This window comes from Thermobia domestica, chromosome 14, assembly GCF_964235325.1.
Source record: "Thermobia domestica chromosome 14, izTheDome1.hap1.1, whole genome shotgun sequence".
NCBI classification, from domain to species: domain Eukaryota; kingdom Metazoa; phylum Arthropoda; class Insecta; order Zygentoma; family Lepismatidae; genus Thermobia; species Thermobia domestica.
This window is the reverse complement of record NC_137467.1, coordinates 164,560,790-164,584,723: the sequence shown is the minus strand read 5'-3', so window position 1 is coordinate 164,584,723 and position 23,934 is coordinate 164,560,790. Positions and strand designations below refer to the sequence as shown.

The following is a 23,934-nucleotide window of genomic DNA, read 5'->3' as shown; positions in this document are numbered from 1 at the left end:
GAATGGCCTTTCACATGTAGCACTAGAAACTGATATATTCGCAGAGATTATATCTAACTTGTTGGTTTCTAGGTATGCGTTTTTGTAGACGCAAAGATCAACGAAATTCGCCAAGGAATCAACTTTGGTTTTCTCTCGCCTTCATACAACTTAATTGTGTTTGGGAGGGTTTTGAGTTTACATTTAAATATTTCCAGATCACTTTCATAATACTGGACCATATGCTCCACAATGTTGTAATTTAGAAAGTTTTCACATTTTGGATGTAGAGTGGTGATTGATCTAATGATTTTGTCACATGATCCAAAGAGTTTTTCCGTCTCAGTGATTGCCTTATCAATAGTATGCAGAAAAATGTTTCTTAGTACAGTGAAACATCTCTAAAGCGGACAGCCGTGGGGAATCAATATTTGTCCGCTATAGAGAGGTGTCCGCCTTAGAGAGGTTTTGATATTTTCTTAGGTAAATTAGTAAAGAAGATAATATGCAATTAGTAACAATACTTTTGGATGAATCATGTATTCACGAATATTACCAAAATGTTGCTGTACCTGTGTTGTCTTCTGCTGTCCAATACTCTATGTTCGAGGCACAAGATGAAAATAAGATGTTATAGTTCTCTGCACTTTACACTTACGTTTTCAGTATGTCGCTTTAATTTGTGGGTTAATTGCAGTCCAGTAGTGTCTTTTTTGTGACAATATGCGTACCGCGGGCAAAAACTACCGAACTTGTCTTCTGTTTGGTTAGAGATTCCAGCAGGACAGTAGAATAACGTCTTACTCCAAACGGCGGGCAACTGTCAATCACTTTTGTGTCTAAAACAGCTTGGGTGGGAGTGGAATGCAAGCAAAGGACATGAGAGTGTTGATAAACAGAGACTCTTCATCTGGATTGCTGAGTAGACAGTTGAGGAGACAAAATGTCACAATGCTTTCTTGGTGACACATGTATGAATTACTAAAAGTGTATTTTTACAATACTTTTCAACTTATTTATACAGAAAGTGTCCGTAATACGGAGGTAAATAATGCCTATAAAGGACAGAAAAGACTGTCCGTGTCCATACTAGAGAGTGTCCGCTTTAAAGAGGTTTGCCAATATGTTTTATCCTATTATAGTGTTTGGGGATTACAAAATATGTCCGTTACGGGAGGTGTCCGTTAGTAGAGGTTTCACTGTATATTATCTTTAGAAAATTCGTTTTCTGCCTCCAATGAAGGAAGAGATTAATCCAAAATGAATTTGTGATATTTCGATGGGAATGTCTAATTCGTTTCCACGAGGAATATCTATAGCCTATCTGTTTCCGGCTCTGGAATTTCAAGACCATTTTCTATGCAGATCAACAAATATTCTTGATAAATTTGTTCGAATGTTGTTCGTTGAGAGTCATATTCTCAAGACCACATTTTCGACAGCAGCGTTTGAACTAGTGAATCTACAAGAATCAAACCTTCCGACATGTCTGTATCTACTTAAAATAAGGCGAAGCTCAAATTTACAGCATGGAAACAGTCATCTCAAATTTTACCCGAAAACATTCCATCTCGTACAGATGACATTTATTTCTCGGATGGAATGATGGAAGTAAATAAATATCACAAGTTCCAGATTTGGTTGAATACCGCATAATAATATAAATAGTTGTTTGGTAGATAAACTGTATTATTAATAATAATAATAAAGTAAAATGTGATCTACGAGGACAAAAGTGCTTACGAGACAAACGTCACACAAAACAGGAACTGAACTCTAACAGGGCAGTGATTTTCCGTTCCACCCCACTTTAAATTATAAGCCTTGCTCTTGAAGCTTAAGTTTCACTCTTAAGTAAACTGCCAATAATTATAATTTATTCTTAATATTTCAGAAAAATGTCAAAATTTCACGCTCTAAAAATGGTAGCCTAATCAGTGACGAAACTAGACATTTGATGCCCAGGACAAATTTTGCGATTAGTACCCCTTTCATCTACATCCACACCAATAAACACACATATTAGTTTGCTGGCCACCGGGCAACTGCCCCGGCTCCAGGATCTTGTTTTGATCTGGCAGTAGTTCAATTACTTTTGTTACTTTTACCCTTGAGCTCTAAAACTGAGTAATGAATGTGCCTTTACGTTATTAAAATGATGAAGTGAGCACTCTTTGAAGCAAAAAGAGGAAATGTGTTTTTTCTTTCCGTAATATCAAACAGTGTTAGAACAGACATTTATATCGGGACTCCTTACAGTAAAAGAAGTATACGTGGTCCTTTTCTTTCTTTCGTTTGTTTACCTTCACTACTTTTTAGAATTTGACGTGAATTCAAATACACAAACACTTCACACCCGCACCGAATGGCCAAAGCTCAGCAGCGGTAGAACATCAGTTTAAGATTCGGAAGATGGTGTGATTGATCCCTCGTGGATACATATTTCAACTGAGGAGATTACCAAGATTCTTCCTCGGTTGCCCTATTGACTAATTTCCCTTATTTCTATCCTCTGAGTCTCGGATGTTTCAAAGCCTTAAAATAAATTCAAAGTAGTTGAAATAACGCTACTATCCTGTAGTCGATGCTAAACTAATATTGTAAGTTTTGAGATTAGATTTGAAGGAGGGGCATTAATTAGTATATCCTGTTGAAAATCCATGTCACCACTGATTTACTGTTCTGCATATTTCCTACAATGTAATTTTCTCAGAAATGCTTAATGCTTAATTTTCTCAGAAATACATATTTTGACGCAGAATTAATATAAATCTGTGATAAAAATTGGTATTCACTAGTGCTGTCGAAATCGGTTTTTGAAAAAAACGAAAACCGTTTTTTTTTGAAAAAAGTGAAATTTCATAAAACCGAAATGTCGGTTTTCAGAAAACCGGTTTTCTCAAAAAACGAAAACCGCTAATGTCACAAAAATTCAACAGCACTAGTATTCACTGACTGAACTTACTGAATGGAATATCTGTAGACCAGTCCCACAAACATCAGACAACAGGATGATACAACCTGATCATGGGAGTAACTACACTTTTACACAAAACAGCATTACTGCCGCGACCAAGTTGTATCATCTAGGTAACTTACCTGATTATTAGTAATCAGGAGATTGTAGCACTGGCTCTGTGATAAATTTCGGAATATCTCTAGTAGCAGTTTTGGAATTAAGCTACAGTTAAAGTAGTTTAAAAGAAAATACTTCTGAAAGATTTATTTATAAAGAATCACTGATTTTTGTTAGCCTCATTTCCCCAGGCTTTAGTTAGTAGAATAGGTCCACCAAGCGCTGACTCAGTTTTCCTTGGAGATCGCTAGTATCGCTTATTAACATTGCAGCAGAAGGTTTCTACTTAGTTGCCACGGCCAAGAGCGTTAGGAAATTAGACGTACTAGAGACAAGACTAGAAGGTAGACGAGAAGGAGAACCAGTACCAGTAGCAAATAGTAGGTGCTGGTAGTATTCAGTATCTTAATTTTCTCGAACTATTGGGATACGAACAGCAGAGAGAATGACAGAAATAATAAAAACTTCTGCTCTCTTCTTTTACTGTATATTAAACAAGACTTCTCGATATTATTTGATGATAATAATAATACCAAATTATTTAATGGATGCTATGCATTTGTTCTATGTCGCCATAATCGATGGAAATTAATTACCTAGTGTACGAAGACTTCTTTCGTCCAACACGAGTGTAAAGTTTTACTGCAGTGCATGCTATTTGTAAGAAAGCATCTCTTATTTTAGTATGACTTTCAACATTGAAGCAATGAGAATGCAGACTTATTATTATTATTATTATTATTAATATTATTATTATTATTATTATTATTATTATTATTATTATTTGTTCTTTGTCGAAAACAAAGAAGACAACCAGATAAGGGACAGAGGTTAAAAGGAACGTTCAGATGCTGGGGTCAATGCATGCACCTTACATATTTAGATAAATTAGATCTTGCTGTACTCCAAACAAAAAGGAGCCTGAAGATTTTTGCTCGGAACGCAGACTATTGCCACATACGATATTCTGAAGTTGGTAACTTTATTGTCGAGATATATTTCGGTAGTAGTTTAACTTGCGGCCACTATTAACTCACCGATTGTCGACCTATAGCAGTATCACTTTGTGTGGGGGGGCCGCTAGGGGGGCCAAGATTTTGAGCAAGGGGGCCTGGGCCCCCTAGGCCCACCCTTGGCTCCGCCACTGATGAGGGTCGTAAAACAAGTTAAAGTAATTAAAATTACATCCCATAACACATTCTACAATTGTTATCCATTCATTATAGGCACAACAATTCATGTCTTAGCGTTAAGGAAGTCGTAGCTACAGACTTGTCAACTCCTCTATCCCTCATACAAGGAAGTTTGTCACTTTCGGTGGTAGAAGAAAATGATCCTATACCCACTCTCCTGGGATGTTTGTTCATTACAGCACACAAGCGTACGTTTTGAGAATCACATGAAAAGCCGAACATGTTAGTGTTTTTGTATTGAGTGAAGTATGGTGTTCTTTGTGTATTGGTTCTGTGCTGCGTTAAATTGTTTTGTGAGCTCCTTTTTTTAAAATCATAATAGAGGTTAAAAAGGACAGAAAACTTAGAAAAACGAAAACGATTCCCAGGAAATGCTGAGAGATATTGGTTAATGTTTATGATTTTATGAAGATAGGGGCTGACAATTGAAATCCAATTAAGGTAAAAGAAAGGCAAAAGGGAATATCTGAAGCTGTTGTTGTTTCAGTAAGTACTCTAAAACATGTTACGAGTGCGCGAGAAATTAACAGAATTATGAGGAAGAGCACAACGAAAAACAAAAATCTCATTGAATTATTTTGAGAAATGCGTTATTCGTCGAGCAAGTAATGAAATCCATATTATTCACAATCAACGACCTTCTTCCAAACCACTGTTGCGAGTTCTTCGAGAAAAAAATTAATGGAATCACTTGGTGTTTGCAAAAAATAATCCGTTCCTTAGCATTCAGATGGATTGAGGTTGAAAACAATAGACTAACTTACTACTTGTTAAAAAAGATGCAATTTGGTGAGAGAGATTGGTTTATTTACAAGCTCTGGATAATTAGACAAGGCAGAACCACTATATAAATAACATGAATGAGACATGATAATCTAAAAGCAACTTCCGGCGGTAGCTCATGTGGTTCGGAATCCACGTTAATCAGTAGGTCCACGTCTCATATAGCCTCGCTGCTGAAAGGGACGCTAAACTAAAAGCAACTTACCTATGTTATTAGCGAAGGTGGAAGAATTATAGTTTGTTTTCCATCAGTGTTTACTGTGCTCAACAGATGGCAGCATGCTTAACTTAGTAAATGGTGGCAAAATGTGTTAACAATCTTAAAGTGTACTGAGCAATATTTTTAAATTTCCTATTTAGTGTAATAGACTTCGTTAGGAAGTATACTTAATATGGGTATTCCTGTTAGCATCTTAGTGTATTATGAAGGATCATCAAAACAAACGCAATTTTATTTTTTGTACTTGGGGACTAGTACCCAAAAGTTACTGTCACAAACGTGACGTTATGCTTTCTTATACATTATGACATTTTTTGGAGGGGCATAAATAGGCATTCTAAGCCTTTGCCCGTAATGTAATTAAGGGCACAGAACAGGATTTGTTTTGTGTAACGTAAAGTATAACAATTATGACACTTCTAATTTATTTCACTTATGTCCTAATTTCGATGTTGCATTGTGAAAGAAATACAAGCAAAAAAAGGGAATCAACTTTTTGAAAACAAATTTCTCAGTTTAAGTTTATGCTCTATGACCTGCAAAGATAACAGTTTTATTTCATTGTTTAATGCTGCAGTTCAATACGTTTTTCTTAGATTCAGATTTTGTCAGTATCCAAAACGAAAAAAAGATATTCCGACCATTAACTTCATTTCAGATTTATCTTAGGTAAGATGGCAGGACATAACTCTCCCATGATATATCTAGCTTTTAGTTTATGTTGTTAATGCAAGAGTATACTTGAATAAATTGCTTAAAGCAAAACTTAAAAATACTACGTCAATTCTACGTCTTATGTTTCTTAAAGGTTTACTGAAAAAATGCAATAAAAATGCGATTGCATGACATCTCCTACGATAGAATTTAACATTTTATTAATATATTAATAGGAAGTATCCACTAAGGAAATGATGTTATGCTTATGAAAAATAAATGAACTTTCACTGTAGTCGACGCTGAATTTATTGTTAACCAGCTCCATTCTAAACTTATAAATTATATATTAGAAGTGAAACATACATGTTACAATTCCACTGACTACTTTTCTTCAAATTTCGAAATGGAATTCACTGTATAAGTCACAATACTGTCCCCGCAGAAACATTTTGTTGGAGACGTGTATAAACGTTGTTTTCCTAAAAACATTTATAAATACTAAGTACAAGAAATATTATTTCTTGATTTTGTCAGCACTTATGAAAATATGAAAAACTTGATGAATAAAATAGGATTTAAGGTGAGTTATTGATTGGTTCCACCTTTAAAATTAATGTATTTTAATGTACTTTATATTAATTCGTAGGTGTTTGCACGCTTAGCATAAGCGCTAGCAATCTCGCCTTCGGTCCCTGGTTCAATTCCCGGTAGATACATTAGCTTGAAACACTTTAAAACTCAGGTCAGTCATCCTGAGTCAAGTTTTCCTGTTTCTTTCTCATTCACACTAGGATCGAATCTGGAATAATGGTTCCAGTTATCTCCTTACTTTCTGATTCCTTTCTTGGGCATCTTCGTGGCTATGCAGTTAGCATACGCGCCTTTGTCGTGGGAGACCAGAGTTCGATTTCCGGATGGGGCTCATGTGGTTTGGATTCCACGTTAATCAGTAGGTGCACGTCTCGTATAGCCTCTCTACTCAAAGGAACGTTAAATTCCAAATCAACTCAACTCAACTCTGATTCCTTTCTCGCTTTGCAATACCACCTGCAGTGTGGTCGACGAGGGACGTCATCTCTCATACGTAACGGGCTAATATTGTCATAGATGCTGAAAGCCTAGAAAACTTTCTAATCCTTGCTTAATCGCAGGGGTGGTGTAAAATCATTATCCTTTGTATTCGGGGTCTGAGCGATACAGTTTCTTCCTTGCAGATAAAATGCAAAATTTCTATCTATTCGTAATATTATTATTACTGTCCCTGTTCCTTTTAAATAAAAAATATATACGTGTTTGTTAATGCGTTCATGACTGGTTTAGTATGAACGTATTTTATTGTTTATAGAAAGCGGTGAGGCCAAAATGGCGACCCGGGAGACTAATCTGATACCCAAATAAATACCATGCGTCCGGCAAATAAAAATGTAGCTATAATCATTCCTACTTCCTAACCTCTTGCCTGTAAAATATAAACTCTTGTAATTTCCCCTGATACTTAAAGCCACCGGTACGTGAGTGAAGTTGACAGAATCAACTCCGTCTCTGATTCGAAAATTGTCACACCAAAAATTAGTGTTGAATTAATTATAATTAAATAGGAGAGTGTGTAATACGTCAAGAAAATTATGGGAATGGAGCAGAAATTCGACTCGGATTTAGATTTCGTTATGCTATGGGAAGGTTTTGGTTTAGTTTTTTTTTCAAAAGCGGTGCTGTTTTTCTGATAATATTGGAGATTAAACCAGTTTTATGATGACTTGAAATTACATGAAAGTTGTTGAATTTTATTTATTATTTCTTAATGTATATCAATTTAGTTTATTATCTGTTAAATGTAGAGAAATAACAAATGGTCAGGTTACATAACTTTTTATGCACTTACATATATTATATTTTGTAAATATTAATGATAAAGAAGCTATTATGGAGATTTCCACTAAATAAAGACCATAAAGCTTAACTTCAAATTAATGAATGCACGATTTTTTTCAATGTTTTATGTAATATCACTTGTTTTCTATTACAAATGTGTCATTATGAAAGCGCTAGAAAATATGCCTTAAAATTCAAACGGAGTGCACTGTATGAATATCTATGTTCAGCCTACAATTTAGATTTTGTTTCCCACTTGCTGTTCATATTCTTGATGTGTCACTCTTGCTCGTACAGTACTTCCTTTCATGCACACTACACTTTGTTCTAAATGATTACAACATAACACTTCCAAAAGTATGTCTTGGTAACATTTTTGTTTCCGGGAAGTAATACAGGTATTTGTATACCTTACAGAATGCACAAATCCTGTAAGCTTCGCGGCGTGGAATAGAGTTTTAGCCGAGCAACAAAACACACCCAACTTATGCATTACACTGAAAGAAAGACTTGATCAAAGTTAAACTTGCTTTATTTGTTTGGGGTAAGAGAAAGGTAGGAACAGATTGGAACAATTTTTTTAAAAAAAATCTGGCTGTCAATCCCAGTACACGTACGATAAATATTCTTATTTCTCTTGTCTCTATTGACACAACTCTATACAACTAGAAATTAAATATTTATAATTGGCTCAGCATCCACTTGAGATGAAGTTACTGAAATAACCTTCACTTCCTTCAAGAATTTATACTATTTTTATTTTTTCTCCAAAAAAAAATTAAAATTAAAATTACGAAAACCTCGCATTCACAACCATCTGCTCAATAATTGTATATCTATACGACCACTAATCAATACCTGCTCGTTATGTCTAGTATTGGTTCATATCAAAGAAAATTAAGTGATAGATCAAGGAAATTGAATGGAGAATTATTATTTATTACAAATTAATATTCTAATTTTGGTAATGGGATAAAAACTATAATCTCAGGACACTACTCCGCCCCTACACACACGCAAATCTCCTGCTTGCCTTTCCCCAATAACGAATGGAGATAGGAAGAATTCAAGCTAATTTCCAATTTTTCTAATTTCATTAATTATTCAATATCTCTCTAGTTTAAAAGGGACCTGCGTAAATAAGGTTCACAGGAAACAATTAATCCTGGCCCGTACTCCTTACATTTCAAAGACTAAACCTTGACTCTCAGGACACAGTCTGGACTACCCTGATTCTAAAACTCCAAATTAAGTCTACAATAAAGAATGTATCTAAATTATATATGTAGGATAGGTTGGTCTTGGGATAGGTTGTCAGCTTTCACTCCACGGATCTGACTAAACTTCCTTGCACACAAGGAATGAGGAATTTTGTCAATACTCACTCTTACACTTTCCGGCTTGAAAGTTGCAGTGAGAAATCTATAATCATTCACTGCACCTAATTGTGCTAATAAATACAGAGGGGATCGAACCCAAACGCCTTAGCATTCAAATAAAAAGTTCCTCCACCAGTAGGACGTAACCAATTCCTAATTCTATTTGAGCTTCACTCATCTCCGACATAGAATCCATAGGAAGCTTATATACTACCATTCTGATGATCCAATACATGTCCCAAGTACCCTCTATTATAGGCGTATGATCAAACTTCCAAGAAACAAGCTTAATTCCTAATTCCCTAGCATGGTTTAAACTATGTTATGGCCAAAACTCAATTGCTTTAGCGGGCATCTGTATTGTAGCAGAATCTCCAATTTGGCTACATACAGTAACTAACTAGAGGAGATTCTCTTCAAACTTCACTACTCATTTCCAGTTCAGCAAACTGCCTGGCTTAGATCACATACTCAAGGACTCCTACCATGCACAGCGACCAAAGACGAGGGAGGCTGCCTTTTTATATGTTTTGTCTTGTTAAAAAATAGGTAGAAAAGAAATTTCTTTGAAAATTTTTAGCTCCAACTACTCGAATGTAAAATTCCAAGCAAGAGAAACTGAACACAACGGAATTTTCCGCTGGCCTCCATCGACAGGCGTCTAAAAGGCAAAAAAACTACCATGTAAACTACTACTACCATGTATATATATCCTCACGGCATTGTCAAGGCTCTATATTTCTATTTTACAGTTATTATTGCAACCGGGTGTTTCTAGCTGCCGTATGCGATCGTCCGATCATCACCCTTGTTCTTCCTGCCCACAGTCATTCGAAGAACTAAAAACGTACTCTGTACACAAACAGTTTATGGTTGTGAACTCGGAAAGCCTGGTACTTCTTCTTTTCAAGGTCAAAGAGTTGGAGATAAAAGTATGTGTAGAATGTAAAGAGGGTGCAACAGTGATTTATACTTATGAGAAACATATTCATTTGTAGTTCGTGCGCATTCCGCCTGTAGCGCTAGTGTGGCACAACGTATATTGTAACTGTATAACTTGTACACAGCTTGTAGCTCTTGCGATGTAAGTGACGAAGAAACTATGTTGTCAGCACTGACTGCGATAAGACAGTGCTGTGTTGCTTTTGCCTTTCTCTTTTCTCCTTTGTTATTTCTGAGACGCCTAACCTGTTGTTTTTGCTTGTTACATTCGCTGAACAGGTTCCTGCGAAGCGAAGTGTTTAAGAAGTTGAATATATATTCTTATTTACGATAGAAATATGATAATTACTTTGAATTATAATACAATTCTAAATTGCTTAACTGTTGAAAAATTACGAAAATAAAGCTCTACTTGTAAATGTATATTGGCGAGGACGTAGCTACTGACAGTGTTGATTACAGGTTTTCTCGTGGAAGAATTTCATTACACTAGAGGTGAAAAGCAGTACTGCAAAAATACTTGTAATTCATATTAAGCACGATATGAGGCAAAGCTCATTTCAGATTTTCCAGGGCTAGGGGATTGAATAAACGATGATTGAAAATAGTACTGCAAAAATTCTGGTAACTCAGATTGAGAACGCTAGGGGAAATACCCTAGAGGGAATTTCAAAACCCTAAGCCCCCGAGCCAACTCTATAACCATCACTGACTGCCATCTCAATAATGGGTTTTATGGTGTTATGTCCATGTTCCCATCCTTTCCCTCCTCACCAACTGGACACTTGATACTTTTTCTGTTCTCTCGTCGCTTCCGAGTTAGTTAATTATTTAAGTTTACACTGAAAAAAAGGGCTTGGTCAAGAATACCAAATTTGTTTGGTCAGAGCATTTGGTCACTCTTTTTGGTTAATTTAACCAAAATTTGGTCATTTTGACCTAACGTGTTTGGTCATGAACACTATATTTTTTGGTCAGAACATTTGGTTGATTAATTTGGTTATGCGAACCAAATTTTAACTGATTTGGTAATTATTTGGTTTTCCGGACCAAAATGTCTATTTACAAGGTCACATGTGTTTATTTGCATTCTGGATAAACATTTCGATTACGAAAGTGTGTATCGCAAAAATAAAAATACATGTAGAACAACAATCATAAGGGACACCGTAAAAGAACTGTGTGTAAATGAGTGTAGTGTGCACTATACAACTTTCTCAACGAAGTCACAGTGATGTGAAGTGAGAAGTAATTGTTACTTTTCAACGACGTAATGGATCCATGATATAAATTTATTAAGAAGCTGGAATTTACCACAGCTAATCGACGTGTTTCAAAGTAAGTGTACTTTTTCGTATATATTACTTTTGCTGTTAGTTCACATGTACTTATTCTATTGGCTGTAAATTTGACGTAACAAATACGCCTTGGGTAAACTTTACAATGCACGCCCCAACTGCGCATCGATATGTAGAACCGCTTTCAAATGTGTAGAGTAGGGTAGGGTACAGTAGAGTAAGGTAGTTGTAGGTACGGGTTCGCTTAAGGTTAGGGAATTTTTGATCAATTTTCATAGAATTAACAGAGAATAATTTCTGGTTTCAAAGTGAGTTTACCACCCGGAGCGGGCATTATTAAGTAAAACCTACGCCCTTACATATGGAAAAGGGGGCATTGACGACACTAGAGCAGGGTATAAAGTTGCAGGGGCAAGAGTTGGGGTAATTTCTATTACCACTAGATACTTCCGGAAAGGGGTAAATAAAGTGACACTAACGCTAGTAGTTTGCAAAATAAATTCGTGCATTTATAGTTTACAGATGAACAAAAATCTAAAATTTACGGAAGAAATATGGGTTATTATTTAGTTTCTCCTCCAGATCACTTGGTATTGACTCTGACTTACATGGTAGGGGTTACCATTCGTTATTTGTAAATGTAAAGTAGTCATGAGTATAAGTACAGTGCGAACGTATAGCATAAAAACTACGCATAAAACACTAACCAACTTGTGCTATATGGACACTGAAAACCATTTATGCTATCGAACAGAATCAGAACAGAAGCGTAGCAGCGGGAGCCCGACAGTTAGAAACGATGTGCGTCCGTAGGGAGCAAACGCGTCAGCGACGGTGGGTATTCGCATAAACGAGGTAGTTAACAACAGCTTACTCTAAGTCACAGTACTGGGTCCTGAGCCGTCAATGGATTTGGGAGAGATACTAAATGTCATCCGAAATATAAAGCATAATTTTGAAAGAACATTTCATGGAACGCAAATATAGAATCCTTACCTTTGAAATCCATATTTATCGTGAAATACGCTGATAAAAGCGTGCATTTTTACTTTCGGTACACCACTCGAAATAATTGTTTAAAAAAATATAATTTTCACTAATTTACTTCTTACTGACCCCTGAAATACTTACGCTGGGCGACATGAAAATATCTCACTTATTACAGGTAAATATCGATGGCCCCACCAGAAGTAATTGTGAAAAAATCAGTTCTTTTACGATTTGCGTATAAATAAAACTTTCTAATTGTCATAAATATACAGTGCATAAACGTAACCTGTGCTAAGTGGACACTAAAAAGCGCGAATGCTATCTAACAGTCAGGACTAAGCAAAGATGGTGGGCCGAAGCGGCAGCGCAGGGAGCAGGCACGTGAGTGATGGCGCGTATACGCGTAAGTAAAGATATGAAAAGAGGTGGGATATTGCAATGATACGAGTGTCAATAGCACTTGTCATAACGCTCCACTTGTAAACGTAAAATTCAGCTTGTGTACACTATATCATATTTCTTCTGTAAATTTTACAAAATTGTGCTTCCGTAACATGAACCACTACCCCCTCCCTATATATATTCGAGTGTATACTTCTTATTAGGTATTCGGAAAATATTACATTCTTCAAAACACTCAGAGAATAGTGTATTATCTCCAAAAGATAATTCTGTGGTTTGGAGCAAAACGACCAATGTCAGAAATTGCAAAGAGGAGAGAGAGAGGAGACAGGCTATGATTTCTGCATAGAACCTTTCATTGTTTGTTAGAAGTACATTAGTCTTTGAAAACAATCGGTTAGCATTAGACTTATTGTTAGCCATAGGTACCCGTTATGTACCAAATTATAAAATGATTTGCATGAGTTAAAAATGCTCTTAAATTCTTGTTGTTGCTTCTATACCCTTGTAACTTTGACAGTATGAAGCTGAAGTATGAAGTTACCATGAACATTTTTCTCTTTAGCTTAGCCCAAATACACCCATTTCTGTAAAGGCAAAAAAAAAAAAACTGGGGTGAGCAACTTCCTATACTCTTTGTGTGGCACATGATCGCGTAATATACCAAATTTCGCTTGGTAGTGTAATAAAACTTAAATGCTTTTACCAGTGTATAATTCTTTTTTGATATTCAGTAAATATCTGGTTAATTATAAACTTTTAATCTATATTTCAGAACAGGAAATAGACGAAGCAGCATTTAATTCATTAACTGATGAACTAATTACTCAGTTAATTCCCAAAATAGGGACATGTGCAAAATTATGAGCAAAATTTATGGAATTTGTAGAAACAAACACAGTTGAAATTTATGATGTGCTAGATGACGGTTCTCTCTCATTTGCTTCACCATCAGTGTCAATGCCAGATGACTCAGTGTCAGTTCGATCTGAAACTACAGAAAGCAGTTGTTCCATGCCAGCACCTACTAAAAGAGGAACTGATACGATGCTGAAACGAGAGACAAAATTCTCTACAGAGTCTCGGAGTTCAAAGCTCTTCAAGCTGATAGATTTTGTAAGTGTTCTGCCTTTAGTCACTTGAATATGAATTGATACAGTGATACTTATGCTGCAAATATGAACTGTGCAAATATGATTCATTACCAGTCGAAATGTAAAAGATGTTGGCGTTCACCTTTTAATCTGGTGACAGCCTGCGTTATATTTATTCCATCTTTGTTAGTGCAAGTAACTTTTCTCGGGATATCAATCACATGATGTGCTCGTTGTCCAAAGTTTCGAGAACGGACGTTGTTCTCATCATCAGGGTCAGTATCATGAGAACAATGTTTGTTCTCGAGACTTTGCACAACGAACACATCACCTGGCTGATATCCCGAGAAAATTTATTTGCATCACGATACCAGGAAAGCATCAGGTACATTGAAAGAGCTTTTGGAACGTCCCACGGTTATGCTGTTTAGACTAAGGTAAACAGGTGATTAATGAAAGTGAACGATCGCATTTTTTTGTGCTCTCACCGGGAATTGAATTCAGGACCACATACATCAAGGATACATGCGTTATCCACTAGAGTAGCTGGGAGGGCGAAGAGATTGGTATTCAGTTATATTTTCGGTTACTTCAATTTAAGCGAAATGATATCACGATATGCAGGATCTTTAAAATTGTAACTTTTTTTTAATGCGTTTATCTATAAAAGTTATATTTCCTTGGAGTTAGTAAAAATAGATCATACTAAAATACCAACTTTCGTTTCTTGTCACGCCAGGTCGATACACTTTAGTATTTGTCAAACAATAAACCCAAAGATTCGCGTATATAGTAATGGTGTCATTTCAAAAGTGTGATCTATAAGAATAGTGCAATTTTAGAGCTGCACAGAGCTTATTATGTTTGAAGTGAAAACACCAATGCTGCTGTGAGCTCCTCGTAAGTTAATTTCCTTAGTTTATAGAACAAACAGACTTAAATGTAATAAGGGCCATTGTATATTTTAAGCAAAATTGTGTTTCTTTGAATATCAATCACCAATAATTTGTGTAAGGAATACGTGAAAAGCAGAAATTCTCAGTTTGATTTCTAGGCGTAATTATTATTCATTCATTTATTTATTTATATAGTTATGTATTATTAAATATGGTTATCCTTCAACAGAAGTTAATCAGCTATTAATTTATACAGAAATGCAAAATTGAAATTCTATTTCAGTGAATTCGATTAAGTGATCTTGAATGACGTAATCGTACATATAATGCTGTTTGTTTTTTCCTCAGAATCTTGAGACTTTTCTAAAACAGAGCTTAACAGGCAGAAAAGTTTGCAATGAATATCTTCAAAACAACAAATTGTCTGCTATCACTAGGAAGCAGTTAGTTACAATGTTAATTGATCATTTTATGGAAACGAATGTAACTCTTTGCAATGAAATATTTCAACATTTGGCATTACAGATAAAGGAGCTGTTTCCAACGGAATGTCAGGTATGCATATAACTAACGTTTCAGTTATTATATAGACACTTTATTCACATAACTTTCAATCTATGTTACTGATGGACATTTGAATAGCATAACTTCGACCTTTTATTGTGGGAGAATGAGTTCGACGAGAATTTGGAGAACTATTGAAGCAAATAAGGTGGGGAAGCAAATATGCTGACTTTCGGCCGTGTGCACCAACGAAGTTCAACTGTTGAACGAGGATCATAGCCAAGTTCAGTGAAAATGTCTGTTGCACCAACAACGTTCAAGGTTATGTCTCGGTCAAATGGTGGATGAACTTGGTTTTAGCTTGAACGGCCGAATTTGGGGGTTTAAACTTCGTTGATCCAAGTCAGTCTGTTTACATTAAATAATGTCTTTGTATTTTCCACTAATGAAATTACAATTCTCGTGATCGGAGAAATTTCCAGCTCGTGGTTTCGTTAATTTTTCCTTGATATAATGTATATCAATAAAATGAAATAAATGTTCTGAAGTTTTAGGAATACAGTTCTTATTAATTTTCAGGTAAAGTCTGTTAACTAGCAAAAAGAAATAAGGAGGATATGTAGCTAGAAAACCTGCGATGCTGTAGCTTTACAATAGATAACCCACTAGAAATAAACTACTATGCGGTTTTTTTTTTTTTTTTTTTTTTTACAAAATTAGCTCAGCATTTATAGTTATGTCTATAAATACAGTATTTTCTTGTCAAAATTCCATGCAAACAGCGTAAAACTTATCCAGTTATTCCTAGAGTGTTATCAACCAATTGCTTACAATTGTATAAGACACATAGAAACTTAGCTACTATAGTGAAAGCCACACCTCTCAAAACCACGTACCAAACTTCGCAAGCTACTCATTACAAGCTATTTTTGAACCTATTACGGTTTACGCCAAGGTGAAGCTGCTGGGCTATATTCGAAGTGCGTCCGTAGTGAACAGGCAAATTTGCTATGGTAGGTATACGTGTAAGCAAATTAATGGTTCACTTCAGCAGGCAGTTCTACCAAATAGAAAATTTATAGGTAAAAAACGACGTGAAATATTTTTCATGAAGGAATGAAAGTGTGAATATAAGTAATTACCATCTATCACAGCATATTGAAGTTAATTATTAGTTATAAAGAAATTATAGTATGTGTAAGTGTGTTCTTCCACTGTCCTCGTTTATGTGTATACCCGTCGCTGACGCGCCTCTCCCTATGGACGCAAACCCTCGGGCCACCCTACTGCGCTCCTACTCTAACTCGGTTAGATAGCATTCGTGCTTTTTACTGGCCAAATAACATAACTTGGTTTGTGTTTTATACACAGTAGTTTTTATGCTATACGTCCACACTTTATTTATACGTTACTGAGCCATCCTAAAGTAATGGAGCTCTTCATTTAGTGCATGCTCTCGTAAAAGAAAGCTCTAATCTAACCTGAAAATGTAAAAAAAAAAAAAAAAAGCGTAAAAATTCGGTAGAACCATCTGCTGGAGTGATGAACAAATTAGTACAAAAAAAATACGTACCAATCTGTAGTAGGTGATCACTAGAAGCTAGTTTTGCATTATAATTGCATAATTATGAACAATACATTTTAACGCTGTTTCTATAATCACAGATTACTTACATGTATAACGAATGTATTTTGAGAAATTGCACCGCAAAACAGGAGGGTGATATTTTAAACAATGGTCTTTTCTTATGCACACACCACCATCGCTAATGTGCCTGCTTTCGCGGACAAAATCACGAGCGATCCCTCAAATTGTGCCCTGCTTCGAATCGGAATAGATACAAACTTCGTTTGTTTTGGCCATTTAGCACAGATTCGTGCGTGGTTTTTGCACTTATTGTATTTATAACATATAAGTTTGCAAACGTATTATAAATGTGTGCGTAGCTGGTGGATAGGTGAGAAACTAAAAATGCAGAAGTCGTAAATGCAAATAACAAATGGTAAGGAACACATGTTCGTGGAAGTCATCACTGAGTTTATGTAACAATTAATGATATAATGTTATCAATGTAAATGTTTTAATACAATGGAATTCCATTTCCAGATTGATCAAGATAACAAAGACTTATATCCTGATCATACATCCTTGTTCGTGAAATGGGATTCTGTCAGTAAAAAATTGGAAAAACTAAGGAAGAAACGGCTACATGACGCTTCAGCAGTCGAACTTTTAAGTCTGTTAGACACAGAAAGTGTTACAGAAGGTAATATTATTTTTATGTTTTTTATTCTTCCTTTATTTCTGTTTCATTAACTTGAAATTGTAATTACTTGTACGAATGAAGTAGATTTTTCTATCTGAATCCAGTTTTATTGCAACAAGTATGTTGTAATGATCATATTAATAGTTATACATTGGTTGTATACATAGGATTGTAGCGTAAACTAAAGTCACTTGTGCCTTTCAAAGTAGTATAAAACTGTTCCCGCCAATAATTCTCCCCCCCACACACACACACGCACACTCTTCAAAGACATACGTTGGAAAGAAAATTAAGGTTACGCCAAGAACCCTGTTTTCGGAGTGTGAAGCTGAGCTACGACGTTTCATTACGTATGAACAAATATGAACTCGATACATTTATTTAATAATAACCAAAATAGTGGCCTCAGTGGCTCAGTGATAGACCGTTCACTTCTAGTGCATGAGGTCCCGGGTTCTAACCTTGCTCCCACCAAGTGAACTTTGTGGTGAACAAACACCGTGTGCGTGGGTTTCCTCGGGGTTCTCCAGTTTCCTCCCACTTTCTTCATTACACCATTTCATTCATTTCTCATCACAGTCTCCTTAAGCCTAGTCGGCATAACCGTGGGGCATAAAACTCAAAAATTTCATTTCATTTTAATAACCAAAATCACTTACTGAGGATAAATGTGATCTGTTCTATATTCTCTGTTGGTAAATGCTAGTGAGGAAGTTCTTATGTCTATTTGAGGCCAAGCTGTCGAGTTTTCGTAATTTAGTAGCTTCTGTCCTTGTTTGAACGTATCGTTTTTGCAGTCAGATATAAATAGCTTTTGAAAACCTTTGCAGCTTTTAAAGCATTTAATAGCTTTCAAAACATTTGCAGTATTAGTATTACTTACCAATTTTTTAGCTTCAAAATAACATATATTTATAGGCTCAAAATGCATATGTCATTGTAAATGTGCAATAAATAATGCTTTCAGACTATTGAGGAAGCAGAAGTGTCTTTGTTCTTATATGTAAGAAAAATTATTTAAGTATGTAACGTGACCAGTTAACCTCTCTCTGATTCCAACAGGTAATGGGTGATGTTCAACCTTTCATGGAAACGAGAGACCTGCAACATTCGTTGAGTGTTCGTTGTTGGCAATTACGGAATAAAGAGCTGCTTAACATACAGCTAGTTAAATAACTTTCGTCTGCAATATAGATTTTTGTGTTTCCTCCGAAAATGAACTCTAAGTGATTTGGCCCCTTGAAATTCGCGAAAACAACCTTCATCAATACATCTAAAGACTCCATTGGAGGATATTCTGTGTTTGAGCTTTAAATGAAGGATAAGTGTTGCTACTAGCCTAAAATTTGATTTATAAATTGAACAAACAGGCATTGTTACAAACAATTACATATAATTCATTCAATTACGTATAACGCATGGTACTGAAATAACATTTGTTTAGAGAAACGTGATTCAAGCAAGCATAAAATATCAGTAGTTGTATCTGTTTCGACCACTATTGTTTACAGATATATCATATCAGTTTAAAAAAAAAAGAACAATCATATCCAACAATAGTGTATCGTCTGTTTATCGTGATGACTACTTATGTCATATACCGCTTTTTGCAGAAGAAGCCAAAGATGTTCCCCTTCCTTAGGGTATTCTGCGTTAAACACAAAAAAGTTTTAAAACATATGTCCACACCCTTGAGCACGTTGTCTAGCTCAGTTAAGAATAGTTTATAATTTATTTGAAAGATCTTGAATGCTGTTTGCTGGGAGTAAAATTATAACTTTTCTCACAGTTTTTTACCTTCTTTGTTATAAAGATTTATATTTGGCCTAAAAATGTTATTTTATTTTCACTAACCGGTTGATACATGTTACTATCATTGTTTAATTTTGAACAGATTTATATTTGGCCTAAAAATGTTACTTTATCTTCAGTAAACAGTTAGTTTCGTTATGTAATTTTGAAAAGATTTATATTTGGCCTAAAATGCTATTTTATTTTCAGTCAGCAGTTGATAAATGTTAATATCATTGTTTAATTTTGAATTTAATATTTTTGTTTAATTTTGAAGTCTGTATGACTCAGTTGCTATACTCAGTTATAATAAAATTCTTGTGTAGAAAAGTATTGTATGTACATGCTTTATATCCTAAATTCGTTCTATTTTTCTCCAAAAGTTGATCTATAACTTTGTTCATATATGTGTGTGTAACGCCCCTATATAAACGATTCTACAATTGTATCATTAGTACAAGTTACTACTTATCTCTTGTAATCCTGTTGTATTTGGCAACCCTGCCGAAACATCATGTTCGCGGGTTCGCGCAAGGGATTCTGGGTACTCGAAGCTGAACAAGAGGACGCAATGGTAACATTAGCTTTTGTGTGTTAGCCAAAACTATGTCAAATCTCTGTTTACATTGGCCATCGTCATATTTAAAAGTGTGTTTGCTCTACTTCATACTCTAGTGAACTGCTTCACATGTTTTTCATATGTGCCACTAATCTGCTTAGTATAAAATTCTGAATGGAGTTGGGTAATACTCATTAGCCCTAGCTACCACGTGAGCCATCGTTGTGTAGGTGCACGTTTTTTAGGTTGGACTGCATCCTGTTATATCATCATATTCTGATATCTAGTGTGAACCATTCTCAAAGCGGCCTGGTCATCATGTTTTTAGTGGCCTGTATTTTTAACTTGCAGCTTGAACTAATGTACTTAATGTCCAGCTAAATTCTTAGCAGCGGGGCCCCCAACCCATTCGCAATGTCCGTGAAGCGAGGCGAAAGTAAGCACTCTCTTCATCTGTACTATTCAGTGATATCCGTGCCTTTATATAATATGGAAGCGTCAAGAGTTTATAGTAACTTCGCCTGTAATAATATAACACTCTGGGAGTGGAATCTAGAACATTGTTATCATTGTGAGTTATTTGAGTGGCAAGTATGGCTACAGGGTTATCATTTGTTCATGCTAATTTTGCTCATGCTGTTTAGCCACTTAATCGCACGTAACCTTGTAATCTATGTGATCCATCACTTTTGGGTGGCTATTCAAGAAGTTAAGAACCTATCATCGCTCCAAGTGGTTAAACTGGAACTTTGTACATAGGCTCACACATGAAGTGTTAATCAATAAGAGTTGATATATATATATATATATATATATATATATGTTTTCATTAATCCACTATCTGTGATCTCCACAAAGTGTTCAGTTCCTATTTTATCGTTATGATGTTATAATCTTACTACCTATCAGTTAGACTTCAGTTTATAATCATAAATAAGCATATTATCATCGTTTTTCAAGCTGTCCAGTGAACGTCATGGATTGGGTGCACACCAGCTTCACCTGCCCAGACCAGGTTGTGTAAAAATGAATAAATCTTCTTGTGTCTAATCTTCTAGGCCACATAATTTAAAGGAACCTCTCCACAACAGTGATCATTTATTTTGTCCAAGTTTTTGTGCATCGTGTGTGCTTTAAGCAGCAGTTAGTGTGTATATCATTTATTTTCCTATAGGAATGTGTTCCGTTAATACGTGAAAGTGCATTTGTGAAAGGTATAATACTTTCTGCTTGTTTAATACCTGTCAAAGGGGTAAGTACCCTGTGTTATGAGTGCCCGCCTTCGTAGCAGGCTAACCATAATTCTGCTTTGTACAGAATTATCTTTACTATTGCTGATTCATGGAATCGTGTTTACATAGCACCCTTATGTGGATTTGCTGATGCACGTCTTAAGAATGTATTTTCTACAAATGCCTATTAGCACTTATCAATGCTGAAGTACGTCATAGGAATACCACTAGCTACATGAATGTCTAGTTAACCGCTATTCATTGAGTTTATCACTGTCTGAAACATGAATACGTTTTCCGTATTTAAGAGGTACTTGGCCATCTAGCACAAGTTGATCAGGAATGTTGTCCTTTTGGTTTGCTATGTTAAGGTCACCATGGAATTAACTTTTGTCAGTTCATATTGATCACTTTATAGTCTTTCCCTTTTAATTTCTGTCCGAGTGTGCCACTACATGACGATTACATGGGTTTTTGTTAATCAGATCATTATGTCTACATAATTATGACGTTCATCTGTACCTAGCATCTTGATCGAGGCTTGGTTTTTAGCAACTCGTTGCCCGGTGTATTTAAAACGTTTCACAACTACATTTGTCTAATTTGTCCATCCTTAGCCCACTTTATGTCCTCATTCAGTTAGGACAAGTCATTTGTTTTATGTTTATATGCGAAGTAATGAAACTCTATCTAGCATGATGTTTCTTTGGGGTTCATTATTGCTATGGTAGTTACTCATAAGTATGTCATGTTACATTTTTAAATATTACATAATTGGTGTAAACCCGACTAGTCGTGGTAAGTAAGTCTATACTTTGCTCGAGCCATTGGTCCTATTATCTGTCAAGGTGATAATAAATTACTCATTATGCCATTTTAGTATATATATATATTTTCCAATATTTTTGATGTGTGTGTTTAATCACGTATCATTATTTTCAACTCAGGTGTAGTAATTTTGTGGGTGTAAGTTTATTCAGTTATGTACTTGAATAAGTTACGAAAAATAACATTGCAGAGGGTTCTCAGAAATCAGTCGCAATCGTAATCTCAGTATAATTTTGTTGTCATATTTAGCAAGATCAACTACTCTTAAATTGTGAACATTCTTTCAGTTAAATAAATGTTGCATCACCCTACCATAAGTGTTATATTTGAGAGATCAACACTACTGTCTCTTCTTTCAGCTTCTGCATTCTCATGAGATATGCATAGGTAAGGAAATCACAGCACAAGGGAAGGGCTGTTTTCTGTGCACTCGTAGAGTGTGCAGGGGGCAGTCTCGCATATGTTGGATTCGTTTGCCGTTGTACTAAAGTTTTTTTTTTCCTGTTTTGTTATTATCGCATTACTTTAGCGCAGTTTATTCCTGTGTTAGCATCTTGCTTTATTCTTCTCCTGTGTTATAGGTTGATCACAGGTGGCGACCCCTACCATATACTTATCATCTCAGTGCTCCTGTACTGAGCAATCAAACTTAGCTGTAGCCTGCCAGGGATTGGGCCCTCTGGGGCGCTACATGTGTACATGTATTAGAACTTCATGAAAATGTACATGTATTCATGTACATGCATGCTATTCTAGGAATAAACCGTCAAGCCTCGAATATGTGTTCAGGACCTCAGTATAAGAAAACAAAGTTTATTTGCAACTTTGGTCGGAAGCGCCTAATTATGCAGATGGAACCAATTTAAGATAATTAAAGACATACAAGAGTGAAAAAATGCGTCTGAGCCGTGACTCGAACCCGGGATCTTCGTCTTGCCATGCAGATGTGCTACCCAGTCCGCTCTCAGTAACAACAATACATCTACTATCTACTACATTATATCTATAAGGATATCTATAAGGATATCTACTACATTAAATAAAACAATCGAGGAACTTTGGATACGGTTGAGTACCTCGATACGAGAGGGTTGTTTAAATTTGATCCGAAACGTTTGATTACGGAAAAGTAAGTATGTTCTACTTACCTTAAATTGGCCTCATTTCTGTAATTAGGCTTTTCCAACCGAAGTCGCAAATAAACTCTTTACTTATAGTGAGATTCTGAACACGTGTGCGACGTTTCCCGGTTGTTTTATTCATTGTAGCCGCTCCTGCGAACATTTCTACTGATTATCTTAAATTGGCCCCAGTTACGTAAATATGTATATCCGACCAAAGTCGTAGATAAACTTTTTTCTTGCATTAACATTTTAAATACATATGCGAAGTTTTTCAGTAACTAGTTTCTAATTTATTTGAAAAATCTTCAATGTTGTTTACTGGGAGTAAAATTACAACATAAGTTTGCTTTAAGTTCTTTACGTTTTTTCTTGAAGTTTTGCATTTGATCTAAAAATCTTACTTTCAGTACTTTAACAGATGTTAATATCATTGTTTAATTTTGAAGCCTGTATGACTCAGTTGCTGTTTCTTTTTACTATTATTATTTACAGTAAAATGATTTTGTAGAAAAATGTTGTGTGTAAATTCTTTATATATTAAATAGTTTTATTTTCCTCAGAAAACTGATTTGAAACTTTGTGTACATATACATAGAATTTTAAATTTACATGTATTCGTGTACATATTTCGTATGTTGCTTCAAAGTGTATATGTAAATCTTATTTTTGAAGAAGTTCTTAATAACTAGAAGCAATAACTTCCAACTTTATATGTGGGTTACCGCAAAAGTCATGGCAACTTTTTTTTTCCTTTCTTACGAAAATGGTCACGCATCAAAAACTTCTGAAATATCCAAATGTAAGGCTAGCACATATGTAAACGTTACATGTAAGGTATTGTGTAAACA

General features: G+C 35.4%; 1 long non-coding RNA gene across 1 annotated transcript; it reads left to right on the top strand.

Annotated features, from left to right (window-relative positions):
* Nucleotides 1–14,435: 14,435 nt before the first annotated feature.
* Nucleotides 14,436–19,676, top strand: LOC145670441 (uncharacterized). Its single transcript, XR_014128321.1, has 3 exons — nt 14,436–15,336; nt 17,393–17,552; nt 18,615–19,676. It is a non-coding gene; the product is annotated as an uncharacterized LOC145670441 (long non-coding RNA).
* The last annotated feature ends 4,258 nt before the right edge of the window (nt 19,677–23,934 follow it).